Source organism: Zonotrichia albicollis, unplaced genomic scaffold (assembly GCF_047830755.1).
Source record: "Zonotrichia albicollis isolate bZonAlb1 unplaced genomic scaffold, bZonAlb1.hap1 Scaffold_121, whole genome shotgun sequence".
NCBI classification, from domain to species: Eukaryota; Metazoa; Chordata; class Aves; order Passeriformes; family Passerellidae; genus Zonotrichia; species Zonotrichia albicollis.
In genome coordinates, this window is record NW_027428348.1 from 240,698 (window position 1) to 265,000 (window position 24,303).

General features: G+C 51.7%; 1 non-coding gene and 2 pseudogenes across 1 annotated transcript; 2 read left to right on the forward strand and 1 right to left on the reverse strand.

Annotated features, from left to right (window-relative positions):
* The window catches only part of LOC141727363 (uncharacterized), a 523,654-nt pseudogene that overhangs the window by 28,120 nt on the left and 471,231 nt on the right, over nt 1–24,303 (forward strand).
* LOC141727368 (antigen peptide transporter 2-like) lies at nt 814–14,264 on the reverse strand (annotated as a pseudogene).
* Nucleotides 19,949–20,029, forward strand: LOC141727372 (small nucleolar RNA SNORD45). Its single transcript, XR_012578396.1, has one exon. It is a non-coding gene; the product is annotated as a small nucleolar RNA SNORD45 (small nucleolar RNA).

A 24,303-nucleotide genomic window follows, 5' to 3' on the forward strand; every position in this document is an offset into this window, starting at 1 on the left:
ACACCTGGCCGGTGGTCTCCACATCTTCCTGGCTTCCCTTGGGCACTTAGACACAGCCAGAGAAAAATCCATTGGGATGCAAACTGACATCAGAATTTCATAGGGGACAGCACATTTTTTTTACTTTTGACACCAAAAAAGTCTGACCTTTGGCATCCAATCATTGCTTCGGGTGGCATCCAGGAATTCCAAATGGTGTTGGAGGTCTTTTCCAACCTGAATCATTCCATGATTCTAATTCTCTCTGGCCCACCAGCATCTTCCACAGCCAAATGGTGTTGGACTGGGTCAAAAAACCAGGATTTTGGAGACAATGGAGTGGAAATCCCTCTTAAAACAGGTCCTTTCTATCTACCCAAGCACATGGATCCTCAGCCAGCATGGACACGTAAATGCTTTTATTTTGGCCTTTATTTTCTCTCATTTTTCTTTGTCCTTCACCCAACATTGGGGTAAATATAAAGACATTTAAATATCACACGGATGGTGACATTGTGGGACATGGGTGTGGACATGGCTGTGGATGGCAATATTGGGCATGGGGGGATGTCACAGATAGAGATGGTGACATGGGGCTCTATGGCCATGGATGAGGACATGGGGGACATGGCCATGGATGGCGACACAAGTGGCCTAAGGCACAAGTCCATGGGTTGACATGTCCATGCCATGAGGTGTCCCATGGCCAAGGACAACACATCCCCACCACCACTATGATACTGTCCCTTTCATGCTACCATTTATTCCCTGCTCCTCCCCTGGCTGTGACACCCGCCTCGTGGGATGTCCCCATGTCCTGGTGACCTGTGTCACTCAGGCCACTCCCACCAGTGGCTCCAGCAGCAGCCAGAGCCCACGCTTGGCACGCAGGATCAGCTCGGGCTGGCGGCGTGGGGGTGACCTCACGTTGTCCCTCCGCAGCACCAATTGGGACAGTGTCAATGCCACTACCACCTTCATCTCAGCCATGGCAAAGCTCTGCCCGATGCAGTTCCTGCCACCATGTCCCCACTGTCACTGTCACCCCACTGTGAACCCAGCCAGGGACAGGGGTGGCACTTGGGGACACTCCTGTCCCCACTCCAGCACATACCTGGGGGCAGCAGAGAAGGGGATGAAGGACAGTGGGGACCGTCCCTTGCTGTTCTCTGGACTGAACCTCAGAGGATTGAACACCTGGGGTGACACCGACACAGTCACACCGAGGGAACACAGCTGTCACCACTGTGGTGGCAGGGACACCTCGTAGGGTGGTCCTACCTCAGGCTCGGGCCAGAGATCTGGGCTGTGGTGGGTCCTGTAGATGCTCATCAGGCAGATGACCCCTGGTGGGATGGGAATGGCCGCTTTAGAGACAGCAGATGAGGGTGGGTGGTGACACTGGGGACACCGTGTCACACCCTTGGGGATGACATGGCCATCACGCTGGGGGATGTCCTAGGTGCAGCGCCGGGACACAGCAGTGACAGGATTGGCATTTTTCACATCTGTGACCTCCCTGTCCATGGGATGTTGTGTCAGACACTGCGTGAAAAATGCCAATAACTTGTTTTTCAAAATTTTAGAAGTCTAATAGTAATAAAATGGTTATAAAAATAGCAATCTTACTAGAGTAATAAAAATTTGGACAATTAGGATTTAGGACAATATGAGACAATAAAAACAAAGAGTTACAGACGGTCTGGGTACCTTTTTCTGGTACCCATTCAGCACTACAGCCAGATGTGCTTCCACAAACAAAGGCACTGCAGTTTTTTCCACCAAGATGCTTGAGCTTTACAACAGCAATTTCAGCTGTCAAACACAGAGGTTTGTAATATTGTTAGCATCTGTGCTGTCAAGGTCACGCTGCACCATTGCAGATGACAGTGAACCTTCATGGACTGTGTGCTTTGCAAATCTGGCAAATCGGTGTCACACACATCCCTGATTTTGGCCGTTTAAAACACACCCGTGTCTCAATTGGCACCTTTTCCTCAGCAATATGGGCTACAGTACACACAGGGGAAAGGGGACTGGGTCCCGTGGTACACTGGCAATCAGCTTTTGCAGCCTTGGGCATTCCTCAAACCATCCAAACTGATAAAGGGCCTGCTACACTTCCCAGAAAACCAGGCACTTTCTACAGCTCTGGGGTGTATCACACCAAACCAGCATCCCTCATTTACCAGCTGGACAAGCAATAGTGGAAAGAGCACATGGTGCCTGAAAAGGTATAGTTAATAAACAAAAAGGAGGTATGTGGTGAGACCCCACAGAGTAGAATAGCTAAAGCTCTATACACATTAAATCACTTTACAGTATTAGGAAAATCCCAGAACCCAGTTATGCTAAATCACTCCTTATCAATACAAACGTGTGATGTTCAGCTGCCCAAATCCAAGGGAATGGCACGAGACCTCCTTACCAATACATGGTGGGGGGGGGGGTCCCCGGGATCTCATTCCCTGGGCTTGGGGACATTCATGTGTTCCAACAGACAGTGGGACACATTGGGTACCTGCCAGATGCATCCAGCCTGCACTGCATCCTGGCAGCACCTCCTGATAAACCCTCAGCAGACACAGAGCCATGTGATCAGTGATTGATGACAACCTCATGGAAATCTGGGATTGCAGTTCACATAAAGATTCATCTGTTTACAAATTATTCCCCTGTTTACAAACTCTTTTCCTTGTCTACAGATTGTTTCCTAGTTTTTGGGTTTGTTTTTCTTTCTTTAATAAGGGTTGAATGATTCTTGTTCTTACTGACTGTTTTATTTTCTTCAAGGCTTAAATAGTTTGTTGTTTTTACAAATAAGTTGCAATCTGTAACCTATAAGTCTAATGCCTGGGGCATATTTACCTGAGCTCTCCCCTAGCAGTTCCTGGACATAAATGCTGCAGCTATAATGCAAATCAAAATTTATAGAAAAGAAAGGGTGAGATGTTGGTGTCACCTTGCCAGCCCCTGGGCTCAGTGACAAGAGCTTTGGCCAATTTGATCTCTCATAAGCCTGTAGGCATCTCAGTGGCCCAGGACCCAAAGAGGTCTGGAGTTCAAACCAATGACAGCATCCAGACCAGGCCTTTCAAATGTTCTATATAAAGGAGGGAGTGGAAAACAAAACCCTCTCTTGCCACACAAACATCAGGGTGAGTGGTGTCTGTCTCCTGTGCCCCTCACCCTCCACATGTGACCTAACACAGAGGCAGATCCAGCTCTGGATCACCTCCATGCAGGTGAATCCTGGTGTGTGATCCATGCTGGAATCTCATGGCTCCTCTCATTCTGCAGAAACAGGCAGAGAAACCAATTGCTTGACCACAGGTACAGAGGGGAATCTGTGCAGGATTCCAGAAGGGATATAGGGCAGGATTCCAGACCAGGGCAGGATTCCAGATCAGGATCAGGTCGAATTCTAAAGTGTATCTGGGCTGGATTCCATAGCAGGATCAGATGGGATGGATGGGGCAGCATTTGAGTGGGATTCTAGAACAGGATTGAGGGGATTCCAAAACAGATCAGGTGATGTTGGTGGAGCAGGATTGGGGTACAAGAGATGCAGTAGGATCTGGTGGGATCCTTGCTCTCTGTGGGCTCTTCAGCCAGATCCAACCCATGGCGACAGAGACAGGGTGACACCAACTCTTACTCTCATCACCAGCTGAATGATCCATGGTGCAGGTCCAACCCCTTCCCTCTCCCTGCAGAAAGCCACAAATTGCTGGCAGAGCTCATCCTGCTGTTCCCACTCATCACACAGCAGCCCTTCCCAACAGACTGACTTCCTGTTTTCCCATGTTTTAAACACAAGAATTACAGTTGTTCAAAATGTTTTATTTCTCATGTATAAATACCCTGGTTTGGGCAATAAATCTCAGTCCCATCTTCCAGTGCCCAGCACTTCCTCTCAGGGAATGAGGAATAGAAAAGAGGACATTGGGAACTGGGATAAAGACACTGGGGATGGGGACACTGGGAAAGGACTGGGAACACCAGGAGCTTGGAGTGAGCACAGCAGGAGTGAGATGAGGACGTGACACCCATGCCCAGATCCATTCTTTGGGATTGATTTCCCACCCCGTGTCCCATGTCCAGGAGCAGATACAGTGACCAGGGATCATGGGGACAGGGTGGATACAGGGGATACACACACATCCAGGGAATGGGCAGACCTGGAGGACACAGTGGGGAGGACATGGGGGACACAGGGAGTTGGGATCCTGAGGATGTGGGGAGAACGGATTCACAGGACACCGTGACTGGGGACACCGGGAGCTGGCTGGTGACACAAACACCAGGAATGGGGACACTGGGACTGATTCCCCTTTATTCCCTGCCAGATGCAGCCCCCTGCTCACTGCCCATCCCGGGGGCCTCGGGCTGCCCAGTGCTGCCTCCTCCAAGGAGCAGGCAGCTGTAGGCACTGCGGCATTCCTGCAGCTCCGCTGGTGTTCCCGTCTCATTCACGGCCCTGCGCTCCAGCAGCACCAGGCGATCGGCCCCATCCAGCACCCGCGGCCGGTGGGACACGACCAGTACAGTCTGGGCCAGCCCAGTGCGCACCCAGCGCTGTGCCTGCGGCCAGAGAATGCTCTCATCCCAACCCATCCAGTTCAGAGAACACTCATCCCAACCCATCCAGCTCAGAGAATGCTCATCCCAACCCATCCAGCTCAGAGAATGCTCATCCCAACCCATCCAGCTCAGAGAATGCTCATCCCAGCCCGTCCAATCAGAGAACCCTCATGCCAACCCATCCAACTCAGTCCTACCCTGTCCCACCTGATCCCACCCAGTCCCGACCAACCAATCCCACCCCACTCTCAGTCCCACCCTAATCCTATCATCCTGTTCTTACCATCTCATCTCCCTGTTCTCCATCCCATCCCCATGCCCACTCTGCCATCCTGCCCACACCATCCCCATTCCCACTGTCCCATCCCATCCTACTCCTACCACTCCAACCCTTCCCATTGCATTCCATCTCTGTCCTCATTCCAGCATTCCTATCCCCTTCATTCCTACCCCACCCTATCCTATCTCCTTGTCTTCATCCTTTGATTCTACTTTCCTGCCATCCTACACCCCTGGTCTCTATCCCACCCCACTATCCTGTCCTATTTCTCCACCTCGTTGACCCACACCACCCCATCCAATCCCTGTCTTCATCACATCATTCCCACTCCATGCCAATTATTATCCCTTATTGCCACCACCTCATCCCACCATCCCATTCCAGCCATCCCAGCCATCCCATCATACCCCATTTTCACCAACTGCACCCCTATCCAGACCAACCCCCTCCATCCCACCCCACTCACCGCTCCATCATCTCCATCATCCAGTGCCTCATCGAGGATGAGCACAGCTGGATGCCGGAGCAGAGCCCGGGCCAGGGCCACACGGCGCCGCTCCCCCACCACCAGCCGTCCCCCGTGCTCCCCCACCTCTGTGGGAGCGACCACAGGGGATCCGTGGGGTGCAGCCCTGGAGTTCTCCCCTCTTCTCCTACCCCCCACATTCCCCCACCTCTGCGGGGGGACCCTGGGATCAGCGGGATCCCAGCACGAGAGGTTCCTCCCCTTTCCCCTACCCCCCACACTCCCTCACCACTGTGTGAGCAATCCCATGGGGTCAGTGGGATGTGACCTCAGGGATCCCCCGCACACCCCACCATGTGCCACCCACCCCGCTCTCCCATCGCTGCCAGAGGATCCTGGGATCAGGAGGATGTACCCTAGGGGTGCCCCATCCATCCCCCTGGCTCTCACCAGTGTCCCAGCCCTGCTCCAGCCCCTGGATGAGCTCCACGGCCTCCCACACCTCTGACTCTTCAGTGCTGGGCAGTGCTCCAGCCCCAGCAGGATGTTCTCATGGATCGTTCCAGAAAACAGGACGGGATCCTGCTCCACCAGCACCACCTGCCCCAGCACCAACCCCTGTGATGCTCTCTTGGCTCCTGGTGTCCCCACCCCTGTTCCATGACCCCATCCCACCTTGGTGTCCCCATAGTGTCCATCCCTGATCCCATTCTCCCCATCTGTGTCGCCAGTGTCCCCATCCCTGACTTCCCACTTTTCCCATCCCCATTCCTGTCATCCCCATCCCATTTCCCAATGTTCCTATCCCATTTCTTGTTGTCCCCATCCTATTCCTGATGTCCCCATCCTCTTCCCAGTATCCCCATTTCTGCTCCCATGCTCCTGTGGTCCCAGTTCCATTTCATTGTTTGTTGCAGACATCTTTTATGGAAAATCCTTTCCTTAAGATTTTTCCTTCTGAGAAGCTGAGAGGCCTCAAGGAACAAAATGTAAACATTGATTATCTGCTACTGTGGAATGCAACAGGTGCACCTGTGATGGGCCCATGTTGGATGTTTGTAATTAATGGCAAATCACAACCCAGCTGGCGCAGACAGAGAGCCAACCCACAAGCCTTTGTTATCATTCTTTCCTATTCTATTCTTAGCTAGCCTTCTGATGAAATCCTTTCTTCTGTTTCTTTAGTATACTTTTAATGTAATATATATATCATAAAATAATAAATCAAGCCTTCTGAAGCATGGAGTCAAATCCTTGTCTCTTCCCTCATCCAAAAACCCCTGTGAACACCATCACAACTGTCCCCTGACCCCTGTCCCCATTTTCCCCATTCCATGCCCAGCGTTCCCAGTGTCTCTGCTGTCCCACCTTGCGGTGCAGGTACTGGTGTTCATACTCTGGCAGCGGGATCCCGTCCAGCAGCACCGTCCCGCTGCCAGGATCCCGCAGCCGCTCCAGCAGCACCACAACCATGCTCTTCCCGCTGCCATTGGGCCCCACCAGCGCCGTCACCTCCCCGGAGCGCACCTCGAAGCTCACGTCCTGTGGGATGGGGACAGGTGTGAGAGTCTGTCTGAAATATTCCTCATCTGCCTCACCATCGTCATTGGGGGACCACTGAAGAGTCCCCACTGTCTAAAATCTCTGGTTCTGAAGGAGAAAGTCACATGCCAACAAGGCCCCGAGACCTGAGAGCATTGTTAAGCTATTGTCCACAGGTGTATTTACTATTTGCTACACTGAGCCCAATGAGATAAAGAAGGGGGCACCTTGCCTTTTTGCAACAGTAGCCTTGGAAGCTGTCCCCTCTTTGCCTGGCTGGACTTCTCCTGAGTTTTGGATGGTCCCCCACAAAAGACCCCTCACTCATCTTACAACTGCCATGACAGACGGACTGAGATGTAAGAAGCCGCTACATCAAAGACCGAGACATCAAACCCCCATGTGAAAAGGCCCCCCACACTCTTTCCAAGGACTGGGACTGAGACCCCCAACCTGGGAGAGGTGTGTGGGGGAGGCAAGCTGACCAAAGTGAGATGGATGTTGCAGGTGTGAGCAGTGGACCACGAAAACAATGGCTCACGCCCACTGCTGAACATGGACTGTGTGTACCTCTTTTCCAAACATTATTCTTTCCTCCTCAAAGATACAAGAAACTACCTTTGACTAGGTTGCAAAATCCATTCCCCTTCCCCCATTGAAAAAGAGTATAATTGGGGTCCAGATGGACTGCAACCCTGAGATCTCCCCGACTCTGTAACAGGTGGATCCTCGACTGGACTGGACCAAAGGATTTCGTCTCTGCGTTTGTTAGCTATATCCCCCTCCTTCTCTCTCTCTTTTCTCTCTTTATCTTTTTCTCTCCCTTAATCCCTCTATTGCATTTTGTTGTGGTCATTTCAATAAAGCTGCATTTGTTGTATTACTGCAAACCCCCTGTGCCGTGTTGGTTTTTTTGCACCCTGAGATCAATCCATGAACTATCACGAAACCCGTTCGTAAGGATGGATTGTGACAGCGGGTGATTCCAAAATTCCCACCCCTGGGAAACCCCACTTCTCCCCAGACCCACCTTCAGCACAGGGTGCTCTGGATTTCTAGGATATGTGAAGGAGACCTTCTGAAAAGTGACGTGGCCCTGAAGCCCGGGGGGTTCCCGCGTCCCCCCGACATTCCCTGCGGGTTTCCGATCCAGGTATTCCCAGATTCTCTGTCCAGCAGATGCGTTGGTCAGGAATTCATTGAAGCCGTAGAGCAGCACCTGGGGAGAAGGAAGGGGGTGGCACCGGGATGGACAGAAGCACGGTCGGATGGACAAACACGTGCATTCCATGGGATCACCTGGATATGGCTACCAACTCTGTCCTGGTACAGCAGGAAGGTGACGAGGACTCCAGGAGTGATGGATCCGTCACGGAGCTGCTGGTGGCTCCTGAAGAGCACCATGACCCGGATGGCCAGTTTGATCACCTGTAGGTGGGACAGGGATATTGCTGCCCCCAACCCACTCCTGGTGTCCCCATTCCATCTGCCCCCAATCCACTCCTGGTGTCCCCATTCCATCTACCCCCAACCCACTCTTGGTGTCCCCATTCTGCCTGTCCCCATCCCACTCCTTTGTGTCTTTATCTCTGTTCCTGGTGGCCTCATCTCTGTTCCTGGTGTCCTCATTCCAGTTCTGGTGTCCCCATCTCACTCTTGATGTCCCTATTCCTGATCCTGATGTGTCACAGACATATTTTCTGAAAAATCTTTTCACCAGGATTTTTCTCCTGAGAAGCCTCAGAAATGAAATGTAAACAATAATGATCTGCTGCTGTGGAATGAAGCAGGTGCATCTTTGATTGGTCTCATGTGGTTGTTCTTACTTAATGACCAATCACAGGTCCAGCTGTGTCAGATTCTCTGGTGAGTCACAAGATTTTATTATTCATTCCTTTCTAGCTTTCTAATGTCTCCTTTCTCTTTCTTTAGTATATAATTTTTTTAATATAATATATATCATAAAATAATAAATCAGCTTTCTGAAACATGAAGTCAAGAATTTTGTCTCTTTTCTCATCCTGGGGACCTGCAAACACCACCACACTGATGTTCCCAACCTTTATCCCAGTGTCCCCATCCTGTTTCTAACGTCACCATTCCCATTCCTGCCATGCCTGTTCCTGAACTCAATGTCCCTGTTCTGTTGTCCCTATTCCTGGTGTCCCCATTGTACTCTGAGTGTCCCCATCTCAGCCACTGGTTTCCCATTCCTGGTCCCAGTGTTCTCATTACCAGTGTCCTCATCCTTGATCCTGGCATCCCCATTCTCTGCTGTTCCCATTCCCAGTCCCCCCCTGACCCTGTAGACAAGGACGAAGATTGCCAGCTCCAGCTCTATCTGCTCCTTCAGCCTCAGCTCCTTGGCCAGGTTACATCTGTGCTGCTGCTGCTCCTCCTCCTCTGCCGAAAAGGTTCGGATGGTCTCGATGGCGGCAACAGATTCCTGCACCCCTGCGGCTGTGCGGGTGGATGCTTCCAGCATGGATCGCTGAAGTGCCTGTGGCAGCAATGGGGGATCTACAACTTTCCCAGGTCACCTTCCTGGCCCACCATCCACATCCCATCCCACCACACCCACTGCATCCCCACTATTGCATTCCTGCCATCCCATGCCCTTCTCTCTCACCCTCACCGTTTCCATCCATTCTCCCAGTCCTAATCCCACCATCCCCATCCCCACTGTCTCATCCCATACCCACCATCCCACCTTATCTCATCCTTCTCTTCTCATCCACACCATTCCCATCTCGACCATTTTGTTCTATCCTCATGTCAGCACTCCCACCATCTCACTCCCCTGGTCTTTATCCCCTTTCATCCCAACATTTATCATCCTCCTTTCCATTCTCCATCCCATCCCCATCATCCCATTCCCCTCGTCTTCATCCCCTTTCATCTCACCATTTCCACCTCCATCGTCCTCCTTTCCATTCTCCATCCCATCCCATCCCATCCCATCCCATCCCATCCCATCCCATCCCATCCCATCCCATCCCATCCCATCCCATCCCATCCCCACCATCCCATTCCCTTAGCCTCCATCCCAGCTCCACCATTCCCACCTTTCTTCAGTCCCATCCCACTCTTTCCCTCCTACTCCTGACCTGTTTGCAGGTGCTCTGGATGCGGCGCGTGGCGATTGCAAGGGGCACTTCCAGCAGTGCCAGCAGTGCCAGCCCCGGTGCCAGCCCCACCATGAACCCCCCCCCCCCACCACCACCACCACCAGGGCCATCACCAGGCTCCGCAGCAGCTGGTTGGCTCCACTCGGTGCTGCCCTGCACACCCGTGGCACTTCCATGGAAAATTGAGCCAGGAGCTCAGCTGTAGGGTGGGAAAAGAAGTTGGGATAGTGGTGGGTGAGACCATGATCCCATCCTGGATGATCCCATTTGGGATGGGAATGATGTAATGGGGAGCAGTGGGATGGGATGATGGGAATGGCTGTGGAGATGGTCAGGGTGCAATGGGGCGGGACAGGGGAAATGGGATGGTGGGAAAGGAAATGGTGGGATGGGGTGATGGGACAGTGGGAGGCAGCTGGGGATACGCAACAGGGTGGAGGCACGGGAGTGAGAATAATGGGGACAGAACAGTGGCTAGAATGGGAAAGTGGGATGGAGACAGGATGGAACACTGGAGTAGAATGAAGCCAGGAAGATGGCATAGGATGGAATTGGATGGGATGGTGGGAATGGGGATGATGGGGATGGAGTCGTGGGATGGGATAACAGACAGATGGGATGGGATGGGATGGGATGGGATGGGATGGGATGGGATGGGATGGGATGGGATGGGATGGGATGGGATCAATGGGATGGATCAATGGGATGGATCAATGGGATGGGATAGGATGGGATGGGATGGGATGGGATGGGATCAATGAGATGGGATGGTGGGAATGGGATGGGATGGGATGGGATGGGATGGGATGGGATGGGATCAATAGGATGGGATCAATGGGATGCGATCAATGGGATGGGATGGGATATGATCAATGGGATGGGATGGGATCAATGAGATGGGATGGTGGGAATGGGATGGGATGGGATGGGATGGGATGGGATGGGATGGGATGGGATGGGATGGGATGGTGGGAATGGGATGGGATGGGATGGAATCAATGGGATGGGATGGGATCAATGGAATGGGATCAATGGGATGGGATGGGATCAATAGGATGGGATCAATGGGATGCGATCAATGGGATGGGATGGGATATGATCAATGGGATGGGATGGGATGGAATGGGATGAGATGGTGGGGATGGGACTGGGGTGACAGACTAGCTGGGATGGGATGGGATGGAACAGGTGGGATGGGTCGGGTGGGATGGGGCTGGGCCGTGCCCCGTTACCTGCTGGTGTTCCCTGGAAGAAGTCCAGGTCTTGGTGCACCAGGTGGGAAAAAAGCCGCAGGCTCAGGCTCTGACGGAGATGCGCTATCAACAGCATGAAGAGAGACCCCCAGCAGCCAGAAAACAGCACACTGTGGGGACACAGGGACACAGTGACATCAGGGACATTGGGGACATGGGGACAGGCCCTGGGAATGCTCCAACCCACCTTGTGGCTCCAGCAGCCGCCACCATCCCGACAGCTCCAGCGGTGACTCCGTCCCCACTCCCAATGGCATCCAGCACCTTCCCGGTGGCGTACGGCCCCGCCATCTCCCCTGGGTGTCACCGAGGCTGCGTCACCACGGGTGTGACCACTGACACAGGGGGACCCTGATTTGTGTGGGGCAGGATCCGGTCTGGGAAGCGGGGATCTAATTTTGGAAAGGCAGGACACGATTTGGGCAGGAGACAATTTAGAGAAGTCAGGACCCAATTTTGGGGGTTTGGTGAAAAATTTAGGGATTTTACACCCAATTTAAAGTGTCAGTACCAATTTTTGGGGGGTTCAGCACACAATTTTATCGATCAGAACCTAAACATAGGAGATCAGGACCTTAAGATCCCAGGTCTTAGAGGTCAACATCCATATTTGGGCATCACACCATAAGTTTGATGGTCAGCACCCAATTTTGGGGGACCAACAGTCAAGTTTGCAGGGTCAGAACCCAACTTGGAAAGTAAGCATCCCATTTTTGCAGGGTCAGCACCCAACTGAAGGGGTCAACTCAATTTAGGAGGGTCACCACTCTATTTTAGGGTGGTCATCGCCTATTTAGGAGCTCAACACTCAATTTTAAGGCGCCAGCACCCAATTTGGTGGGGTATCCCAGATTGGGGGGTTCCCAATTTGGGGCTGCAGAGCCCAAATTGGGGGCGTCAATGCCTGTCACCACATGTCAACGTGCTAAGGTGACATTAGGATGTTTGTATCCCCATCTGTGTGTTCTATTCATGCTGGATATCATGTTCTGCGCCTTCAAGACTGGCTCTGAAGAGTGAAAGTTTTACTTTGGTTTTGCTATCAGCCGCTCCCCCACAGCTGGTGGGACACAGACATGGGGCAATACATGGTGCTGCTTTTGCCTTTTGCTTGGCTTTTTGCTTTTCTCTTGCTTCTGCTTTGCTCCTGCTTCACTCTTGCTTTTGTTTCCGCTCATTATTTAGTTTAGCTAAGCAGTCCGAATTTTTCCCTGGACTGTTTCTCCTTTCCCTTTTTTGGACCTACTTGAGCCTGCTCCGGACCGGGACCTGGGAACACAGAGAGTTTGCACCTTGTGGCTGCAGCAGCTGCCCCAGGACCAGAGGGACTGAGAACAGAGCGACCACCCCCAAGAGAGACTTTCTGAATTTGTCATCTTTTTCAGAGTGGTGAAAGAGTGTTGTCATCTGGTATTGTTCATTTTGTGTGCTTTGCCTGTTAAATAAACAGGTTCTTTCCACTTCTCTCTCAGGAATCTTTCCTGAACTGGTTTGGGGACGGGCTGTGTGCTTTCTGGGAGGGCCCCTTTTGGAGGTTTTCTCCCAAATTTGCCCTAAACCAAGACAGTCACCCACCAACGACAGCCAGCACGAGGCAGAGGACAGCAGCTCCAAGGACGTTTCTCTGCTCCCAGGTCAGTGCCAGAGCGTGGTGGACGCTGCCGGGAGCCTTGGGGACGCCTCCGGGGGTCTCGAGGATGCTGCCGGGGGCCGGGGGCACGGCCCAGGCCAGCACGGCCAGGGCAGCAGCGGCGTGGGTGACCCCGAGCCAGGCGGGCACCGCGGCCGCCAACAGCCCCGGGCCGGCCCCGGGCGGCCCCAGGAGGCTCCGGAAGGTTCCAAACACTGCGGGGGTGGCGGCGGCCATGACGGCGAGGGGCCAGCAGCCGGGTGGCCGCGGCCAGGATGGGCAAGCGCAGGGCGGCCTCGAGCCACATGCCCAGCACGCCCAGCGGCGCCAGCAGCGGCACCAGCGGCACCAGTAACACCAGTGCCAGGGCGTCGGCCACCAGCAGCACACTGGGCAGGAGAGCAGCGGGTGCCAGCGCCATGGTGGGACCAGTACAGACAGTGCTGTCTGTGGGGTTCCCGGGGAATGAGCAACAGCCTGTGGAGGCACCAGTTAAAACTAGTTAGGACTGGGGTGCTCTCCTGTGCACACCAGTGCTCTCAGTCTAGACTACAGTGCTCCCAGTCTGGCCCCCCTGAGCTCACCAGTCCACACCAGTGATCCCAGTTCAGCCTGGGGCACTTCCCAATCCAGCTTGGGGCACTCTCCAGTCCACACCAGTGCTCCCAGTCCAGCCCTCTCAGCTACCCAGGCCACACCAGTGCTCCCAGTCCAGACTACGGTGCTACCAGTCTGGCCCCCTGAGCTCAGCAGTCCACACCAGTGCTCCCAGTTCATACCCCTGAGCTCAGCCGTCCACACCAGTGCTCCAAATTCAGCCTGGGGCACTCTCCAGTCCACACCAGTGGTCCCAGTCCAGCTCGGGGCACTTGCCAGTCCACACCAGAGCTCCCAGTTCAGCCTGGCGCACTCTCCAGTCCAGACAAGGCACTCACCAGTCCACACCAGTGCTCCCAGATCAGCCTGGGGCACTTCCTAGTCCAGCCTGGGGCACTCTTCAGTCCATATCAATGTTTCCAGTCCAGCTTAGGGCACTCACCAGTCCCCAGCAGTGCTCCCAGTCCAGCCTGGGGCACTCCCCAGTCCATACCAGTGCTCCCGGTTCAGCTCCCAAAAGCTCAGTTAAGGTTTCGCTTTCAAGCCCCCGCCCATCCCGCTCTGCCCCGCCCTCTCCCCGCCCCTATCCCCGCCCAGACCCCGCCTCCTCCCGCCCAGACCCCGCCCCCTCACGCACGGGCTCCTTCTCCTCTCAACCTGCTCCAGCCCCCTCTGCCTGGCAACTGATGATGTCACCTCCGCTTTGACCAATCACAGACGCTATTTCAGGCGTGGGCGTGCCGGGATTCCCGCGCGCGCGTTCCGGGAAACGGCGGCGGCTGCCGGGAAGGGACCGGGGCGGCATCGGGACCACAGCGGGACCGTCCGAGGGCGACACGGTCCGGACCGGGACACGCTGCGAGCAGCACCGGGGCCCGCACGGGCCCCCGAGACTGCCCGGAACCACTGGCGCGAAGAACCGGGAGCAGGACCGGGAGCCAGCAGGACAGACCGAGACCCACCGGACACAGCAGAACCCAGCGGTCCCCGTGTCCCCGATGCTGTCTCCCCCATTCGCCGGCTCCTGGCCCTGCTGGGCCCCGAGCGCGGGCGATGGACGCTGGTGGGGAGCTGATGTCGGCTTCGGCTCTCGGTACGGGGGGACCCCGACCGGGGGGGCAGGAGCCCTTTGAGGGGCTTTGGAATCCGATTTGTGGGTTTGGACATAACAGGACCCCTTTGAGGGGATTTGGGATCCGATTTGTGGGTTTGGATATGGCAGAACCCCTTTGAGGGGCTTTGGGATCCGATTTGGACATAACAGGACCCCTTTGAGAGGCTTTGGGATCTGATTTGGAGGCATTTTGGACATAACTGGAGGGGGACAGGATGCCGTGGGGGGCTGCAAGGCCAATTTGAGGGGTCAGGACCCAATTTGGGGGAGGCAGAATCTGATTTGAGCGAGGTCAGAAACCAATTTGAGGGGTCAGGACCCAATTTAGAGGTTTTGAAGGTTTTGAGCACCCGGTTTGGGGTCAGGATCCAGTTTTGGGGCTCGACATGCAATTTTGGGAATGGTGAGGATCAATTTGAGAGGATTTGGGATCCAGTGTGGAGTGTTTGGACATAACAGGACCCTCTGGAATCCGATTTGTGGGTTTGGACATGACTGGGGAGGGGGGCAGGACCTGATGGGGGATTGCAGGACCCAATTTAGAGGCTTTGAGCAACCAGTTTGGGAAATCAGGATCTGATTTTGGGGTTCAACACACAATTTTGGCAGTGGTCAGGATACAATTTCCAGTCCTCTTCCCTCAATTCAGGGGTCATCACCCATCGTGGTGACGCTGATGCTGTGTCCCCGCCGGTGAGGTGCCCGCCCCCTACTTCACTGGCCGTGTCACCGACCGGGTGGCACAGGAGGAGGACACATCAGGCGCTGTGTGGCCCCTGGGGCTGGGTAGGGGGGTGGCACCGGGTGATATAAACAGGGCAGGAGACTTTTTCTCCTTTATAATGCCTTTATTAAAAGTGATCAGCTCAAGGTTGGGAAGCTCAACGGGTCTGAAACTGCTCCAAGAGTGACTCGAAGGAGGAGGAAAGTGCAGCTTTGTCCACTAAAGGGCAGAGCTGGGGGTCCCATCTGTGACGGTGTTCACAGGGGTTCTTGGATGAGGGAAGAGACACGGATCTGACTCCATGTTTCAGAAGGCTTGATTTATTATTTTATGATATATGTTACATTAAAACTATACTAAAAGAACAGAAGAAAGGATTTCATCAGAAGGCTAGCTAAGAATAGAATCAGAAAGAACGATAACAAAGGTTTGTGGCTCGGACAGAGGCTGAGCCAGCTGACTGTGATTGGCCATTAATTAGAAACAACCACATGAGACCAATCACAGATCCACCTGTTGCATTCCACAGCAGCAAATAATGTCAATGTTTACATTTTGTTCCTGAGGCCTCTCAGCCTCTCAGGAGGAAAAATCCTGAGGAAAGGACTTTTCAAGAAGAGATGTCTGCGACACTTCACCTTGGCAGCAACTGGTATAACTGGTTCACTCTGCAACCCTTTTTTGCCAAAAAAATTGGCAGATTTTTTATTTATAACACCCCTGACCCCGCTGTCCATCCCCGCTGTGCCATCACCGAGCTGGGCTGTGACAGCCTGGCAGCTGAGGTCTTTGCTCAGGGTGAGAGGCAACAAAGGTTCTCAGCATCTCTGCAGGCTCAGTACTTTGTTCCTCACCTCCAGACATCACTCTGATCTCTTAATTTTGTATTGGCTAGTTGTTTTGGAGGTTTTTTCGGTAAGTTTGGTGGGGTTGCTTCCCATGGCATGCTGGTCCCAAGGTTATTTTGCATTTTCTCTGATGCTGCACCGCCCCCCCCCCCCCCCCCCCCCCCCCGCCCATCTCCCGTCCTCTCACTTTTTGGAGAGAAGGGCCATCAATTTAGCCTCAGGCAGGGCCATCCCAATACAAAAGAACGATTAACTAAAACGACTGGTGATTATAATAACAAAGAGGTAAAACTTCACTGTGACTGTGTTCACAGGGGTTCTTGGATTGGGGAAGAGATGCGGATCTGACTCCATGTTTCAGAAGGCTTGATTTATTATTTTATGATATATCTTACATTAAAACTATACTAAAAGAACAGAAGAAAGGATTTCATCAGAAGGCTAGCTAAGAATAGAATCAGAAAGAATGATAACAAAGGTTTGTGGCTCAGACAGAGAGTCTGAGCCAGCTGACTGTGACTGGCCATTAATTAGAAACAACCACATGAGACCAATCATAGATCCACCTGTTGCATTCCACAGCAGCAAATAATGTCAATGTTTACATTTTGTTCCTGAGGCCTCTCAGCCTCTCAGGAGGAAAAATCCTGAGGAAAGGATTTTTCAGGAGAGATGTCTGTGACAGCCTGACTGCCTCTTCTGACAAAAGCCTGTGCTCTAAGAAACTGCTGCAGCCCAAGACAGAGATAAAGAGGGGGCCCTTGAACTCTGAAACAGAGAGAGAGGCTGCTGTGGAAAGCAGGGTCAAAATGACCCCAGGAATTCTTTCTGATAAAGAAAAATTCACAGGAAATGTAACAGGAAATCAGTAGAATGAATATCTATGAACCTGTTGTGAAATTGCATGCAGATGTATTTGAGAGGGAGCTATGTGACTGTGTTCTCAGGGGTCCAAGGATGAGGGAAGAGATGAAAATCTGACTCCGTGTTTCAGAAGGCTTGATTTATTATTTTATGACATATATTATATTAAAACTGAGCAGCCCAGCTTCTGTCCAGGCATTATTTCTTCTAAACAGTCCATTATCGGTCCAGGGATTATTTATCCTGAGCAGCCCAGCTTCTGTCCAGGCATTATTTCTTCTAAACAGCCCATTATCAGTCCAGGGATTATTTATCCTGAGCTGCCCAGCTTCTGTCCAGGGATTATCGATCCCAAGCACCCCAATTTCTCTCCACAGATTATTGATCCCTTACCTGTAGGGTTCCTGCACACCTCAGTACTCCTCAGATGACTGAGCAGCCCAACTTCTGTGTGGGGATTATTGATCCCGAGCAGCCCAACTTCTGTCCAGGGATTATTTCTCCTGAGCAGCCCAATTTCTGTCCCAGGATTATTGATCCTGAGCAGCCCAACTTCTGTCCAGGGATTATTGATCCTGAGCTGCCCAATTTCTGTCCCAGGATTATTGATCCTGAGCGGCCCAGCTTCTGTCCCAGGATTATTGATCCTGAGCAGCCCAACTCCTGTTCAGGGATTATTGATCCTGAGCTACCCAGCTCCTGTCCAGGATTATTGATCCTGAGCAGCCCAATTTCTGTCCAGGATTGTTGATCTTGAGTAGCCCAACTCCTGTTCAGGGATTATTGATCCTGAGCTACCCAGCTTCTGTCCAGGGATTATTTCTCCTGTCCAGGGATTATTGATCCCTTACTTGTAGGGTTCCTGCACACCCCAACACTCCTCAGGTGATTTAGCACCACAGTCGCCCCTGGATGCAGAGACATTTCTCCATCACATTTAAAAGAAAAGTTCAGGTGGGTTTTCCAATGAACAATGTGGATTTCCCTGGAGTTTAGCAGCCAGGATCACATACCCCAGAACCAGAGCTTCTGTATCCCTATGGAAAGGTGATGGCACAGGGAGTATCTGCTCTGCTGCTCACAAACAGCTGCAGCTGCTTTGGGTGCCTGAACATCTGCAGTGACAACTGCACCCAGCTGTTCCTGCTGCAGGGAGCGATTTTGGGAAAACATGGGCAGGATTGAGATGATGTTCCCAGGTGCCTTCTAGAACAGTATCAATAATCTTTCTGGAAGGAATGAGCTCCTGAGATTTGTTTTGCATTCTTTTATAGAAGAAAAGAAATTTATTAAACTGTTGGTTTGTCCAGTGTCATTGGAGAGGTGGCACTTTCAGCCTCCAATCCATGGTCACTTTTAAAAACCTATAAATGTTAGTCAGAAAATATACTTCCTTTTCCTTCACCTTCAGAGTCCCTGAAAAGAACTGCTGCCTCACCTGCACCTGGGCGCTGGGCCCCAGCTCCTGAGGGCAGCATCATCTCCCTGCTCACCTGTGACACAGGTACCAGCTGGGGAGTGAAAGAGCTGGGGCTGGGTGATCCCAGCGACAAAATAAAGCTATGCCTGCTTTTAATGTAGGAATTGGTGTTAAAAAGTGTGAAAAACGCTAATCACGTGTTTTTAAAATTTCAAAAAGTTGAATGATAATAAAATGGTTATAAAAATAGCAATATAATTAGAGTAATAATAATTTGGACAATTTGGATTAGGACAGTAAGAGACAATAGAAGCAAAGAGTTATGCACGTCCGGGTACCTTTTTCTGGGCAAAATAAGCCTGATAAAGGACACACGTTAACAAGGGATTAACCCTTAAAAAAGAATAACCTGTTGCATATTCACACACCTCATACATGATGCATAAATTCCATTCAAACACAGGATTCTGTCTGGTCAGTGTCAGCTTCTTCCTTTGAATCCTGACGGCTTCTTCCCGAGTGAGGCGGGAAGAAGTTCGTTTCTTCTGATAAGGGAGCAATAAATTCTCTTTCTCTGGAAAATTAAGGTGTCCTGTGGCTGCTGACTGGTGTGAGTCCTTCCTTTTTTAAAAAAAAAGTATCTTACATGGCATAGTTTCTATTTTAACATTGTGTTACAACCTACAACTAGATTTAACACACTACTTAAGAAAACTAATACAGCATCACTTTCTAACGTAACACATAAAGTATTCGTTTGAATATCCGCCAAAAGCCAATCAGAAACCGCGCCTTATTCAAAATGCCCATTGCGGTGGGTGGAAGGCGCTGATTGGTGCCGGGGCAGGCGGAGGCGGCTGCGGGCGGGTCCCATTGCCAGCCTGGCCCTGCCCGTTCCGGCCGCGTGTCCCTGGCAGCGGAGCGGCGGCGGCAGCGGGTGCGTGGTGCGGGCCGGGCCCGGGGCTGGTGCGGGGCTGGGCAGATCCGCGGTGCGCGAGCGGGGCTGGGGGGGTCCGGGCAGATCCGCGGTGCCCGAGCGGGGCTGGGGGAGCCGGGCAGATCCGCGGTGCCCGAGCGGGGCTGGTGTAGGGCCGGGCAGATCCGCAGTGCCGGAGTGGGGCCGGACATGGCCGGACAGATCCGCGGTACCCGAGCGGGGCCGGTGCAGGGTTGGGCTGATCCGCGGTGCCCCGAGCGGTCGCTGCCCCGAGCGCGGTGCCCCGAAGGACGCTGAGGCCCAGGGCTCCGGGCCGGGCCCGGCGAGGCGGCGGAGGGCCGAGGGCGCTGAGGGCGATGACGGCGGCGCCGAGCCGGGGCCGCGGGAAGGGCCGGGCCGGGGCGGCTCTGCCCGGGGCGGGTTTTGCTGCTAACAGTGGCACCGGCTCCAGCGCTGGGCCAAGGGCTGCTGTGGCGGGGCCTGGCTGCAGCCACAGAGAGGCGGCCCTGGGCGCTGGGAACGGCGGCTCCGGGCTGGGAGGGCCCCAGCAGCAGCAGCAGGAGGAGGAGGAGGTGGTGGCCGTGCCCGGGATGAACTGGCATGTATTATCTGAGCGGCGCTGATGTCTCTCACGCTTTAGCTCTAAAATTACTCAGAGGCCTGGCCAGCCCCCGCTCCCTCTGGCAGTGCAGCTTTTCCCACTGCTGGCGTCAAGTGCTCAGGCCAGGCTGGGACCCAGCCTGGGGAGAGGGCTCTGAGGCAGAGGGGGAATTTTCCAGAGGAGAAATCCATTTGGATTGAGGTGAAATGTGCATCTGTGAGTTCAGTCTGCAGCTTCCCTTTTAGTCTGACTGCCTTCATCTTCAACTTCTTCCTCTGAATCCTTCACGGCTGAGTGAGGCAGGAAAAAGTTCGTTTCTCCTGATAAGACAGTAATAAATTGTCTTTCTCTGAAACATTTAGATGTCCTGTGGCTATCTCAGTGCAAGTCCTTTCTTTTAAAAAAAGGTATTCTACATAGCAGAGTTTCTATTTTACCATTGTTGTAACTGAAAACTATAGTTAACACACGATTTAGGAACATTAATACAGCATAACTTTTTAAAATAACACAGGTAATATTTATTTGAATATTTGCAAAAAGCCAATCATAAAATACGCATTTTTTGCAGAAGTTTTTCCCCGTGGTCTGGTCACAGCTGTGCTGAGGAACAGGAAGACCCACGGCCACATAAGGGAGACCCGTGGAAAAGCCTTGGTGCCCAGAGGGGATCCTGACCAGTGGCGTGGAGAGCTGCAGGTGAGAGAAAGAGATGAAAATTCAACATCTCTCAGAGCCCTTGGGCATGGACACACCAGGCACGGGCAGTTCACTCCTTTTCCCTCTGCTGGCATCGAGTGCTCAAGCCTGGCTGGGACCACTTTGAGGCAAGGGCTCTGAGGCAGAGGGGGAATTTTCCAGAGTAGAAATCCATTTGGACTGAGGTGAAGTGTGCATCTGTGAGTTCAGTCTGCAGCTTGCTATTTAGTCTGACTGCCTGTTCTCACCAAAGACTGTACTCTAAGAATCTGCTTCAGCCAAGGACAGAGATAAGGGGGTCCTTTGAACTCTAAAACAGAGAGAGAGACTGCTGTGGAAAGCAGGGTCAAAATAAGCCCGAAAAATTACGCAGGTTAACAGAGGATTAACCCTTAAAAACAACAGCCTCTTGCATATTTATACATCTCATACACGATGCATAAATTCCATTCAAACACAGGATTCTGTGTGGTTGGTGTCAGCTTCTTCCTCTGAATCCTGATGGCTGAGTAAGGTGGGAAGAAGTTTATTTCTCCTGATAATGGGGCAAGAAATTCTCTTTCTCTCTAAGGTTTACGTGTCCTGTGGCTGCTATCTCAGTGCAAGGCCTTTCTTTAAAAAAATAGTATTCTACATAGCAGAGTTTCTATTTTGCTGCTTTGTTACAAGCTAAAACTATATTTAATACACTATTTAAGAAAATTAATGCAGCATAGCTTTATAACACACCACACAAAAGATATTCATTTGAATTTTTTTTTTTTTGGTGGTGCAGATAGAAATAAAAAAAGGGTGGATAATGTTGAAGATTGCAATGCAAGATGTTTTCCATTACCATCTGTATGGCAGATTACTTTTGTCAAGTGGGCAGTTTGCCTTATTTTTCTCTTTGAGTGACCACATTCACACCTCCCTCTGGAGGGGACATCTGCTGATAACAGAGTATTGAATGTCACTGCATGACTGATAAGAACTATACCATCCCATTGTGAGATGCTCCACCCAGAGGGAGGAGCCAAGCATTGCTACCCAGATATAATCCAAGATTCTGGAACACTAGCACAGCTTTCTCCACAGGATTCCCCAGAGGAACAGTGGCTGTCTCTACTCCTACTGGATCTTCAGAAGAAGAATACATCCTTCTCTACAGATCCCCCTCGCTCCAACAGAACCACACCTGATACTTCAGGATGTCTGCAGCCACATTTCCAAGTGGACTGTCAGCCACACCCTGACCCACAGGGTGTCAGGTTGGGTTCTGACTCTGTCAGTGTTGTTCTGGTGTACTGCATTGTTTTATTTCATCCTTTAACTTTTTTTTCTTTTCCCCCTTAAAGAACTGTTATTTCTTACTCCAATATTTTTGCCTGAGAGCCCCTTAATTTAAAATTTATAGCAATTCAGAGGGGTGGGGAGGGTTTACATTCTCCATTTCAGGGGAGGCTCCTGCCTTCCTTAGCAGACTCCTGTCTTTCCAAGCCAAGACACCAATGAACTCTTACCAAATTCAGTGAAACAAATTCCTTGGTAAAGGCCGCGTGGCTTATTGCCGGAAACCTGGTCCCCCGGTTGCAGACAGGTACAAAGAGCTCCGAAGTGGAGTGACCATTCACTCTGTTCTCACCTAAATTACTGTGGTCCTAATTCAATGGCTCAAAATCCGGATTTTGTCTTTTGGAGGGGGGGTGGTCTGGGGGCTGCCAGTATGCCTGCCCAGGGTATCGGTGGGCGCTCAGACTTAGATCCTAGCCTCCCACGAGACAGTGAACCGTTTGTCCTTGGTGAGGGAAGCGACGAAAAGGTGAGTGAAGGCACACCAGAGGCATTGCCTCCAGTGCCTGGGGAACATGGAGGGCAGTCACCAGATAACATCGTGAAGGTGACTGTTCCTGACAAAAATCCACCTTGTCCCTGCTGCGGTACCCGGGTAAACTCTGTGTTAAGCCTGATTGAACATCTAAAGGAGTCACACAGGAAAAGGAGGGTTTGCTTTCGGTGTGCCAAGTGTGGAAAGGAAAATATTAACTATCACAGTGTTATTTGTCATTTTGCAAAGTGCAGGGGTCCAGAAACTGAAAGGGTTCCAGCTGGAGAGTGGATCTGTGAGGTATGCGGCAGAGACTTCACAACCAAAATTGGCCTGGGACAACACAAAAAATTGGCACACCTGTTGATAAGAAACCAAGAAAGGATCATTGCTTCCCAACTGAAAAGACCATCAAATCGAGGAGCCCACAAAAGATGCTGGACAAAAGAGGAGGAAGAACTGCTGATAAGACTGGAGGCACAGTTCGAGGGAAACAAAAACATTAATAAACTTATCGCTGAACACATAACAACCAAAACAGCTAAGCAAATTAGTGACAAAAGAAGATTGCTGCCTAGGAAACCAGCAGATGGAGCTGACAGAGGAACTGTTGTGAGTCACCTCCCCAGGAGAGCAGGTGAGGGTATGGGAATGGAACCTGGGTTGAGTCAGCAATCCCAGGCAAGAACCATGGACAATGGACCTGGGGAGAACCATCTGCCGGCAAGGCCAGCTGCCAGAGGGAAAACAATGGATAAGTTAAGAGGACACCCTGATAAGGATAACTGTCGCCAGAAACCAGCAGAGGGCGGGGCAGCTGCAGGCTCATTACCAAAAGACAATCAAGGAACACTTATCAGCTGGAGCCATTAACCACTTCCCCAGAGCATTCAAGCAATTGATGGACGGTCAGGAGATGCTCAGAATAATTAATCAGGCAGTGCAGGACTGCTTTGAATGCCTAGAATCAATAAGCCAAATAAGAAATGTTACACGTGGAAAAAATGGGAAGGAGACCCAGGAGAAGCAACCAAGAAAGCTGTTTCAGAACTGGATGAAACACAGAGTGATCAAAAACGGTAATTACCTTCACTTTCAGCGTTTATTCCATCTTGACAGGGGAGAACTAGCAAAAATTGTTTTGGATGACGTAGAGTGTTTGTCCTGGGATATATCACCCAGTGAAATTTACTCGGTATTTAAAGCCAGATGGGAAACACCTGGTAATTTTCCTGGCATCGGGGAATTTGAATTTAATGGGAAGGCAGACAACAGCACCTTCAGAGACTTACTCACGGCCAAAGAAATTGAAAGAAATGTGCAGGAAATAAGAAAGGGCTCGGCTCCAGGTCCAGATGGGATTACTCTTGGGGACATCAAAAAGATGGATCCCAGGTATTCCCGGACAGCTCAGCTCTTCAACTTATGGTTAACATCTGGGGAGATCCCAGACATGGTGAGGGGGTGCAGAACTCTTTTGATTCCTAAATCTACAATGCCGGAACGTTTGAAGGACATTAATAACTGGAGGCCTATCACAATCAATTCCATCTTGTTGAGACTGTTCTCCAAGATTGTAACAGCAAGGCTGAGCAAAGCGTGCCCCCTCAACCCAAGGCAAAGAGGCTTTATTAGAGCAGCAGCATGCTCTGAAAACCTGAAACTCCTGCAAACTATAGTTCGGACTGCCAAAAGTGAACACAGACCACTGGGTTTTGTATTTGTGGACATCGCCAAGGCTTTTGACACCGTAGGCCACCATCACATCATACATGGTTTGCAGCAGAGGGGAGCGGATCCCCACATCATCGGCCTGATGAATAATATGTA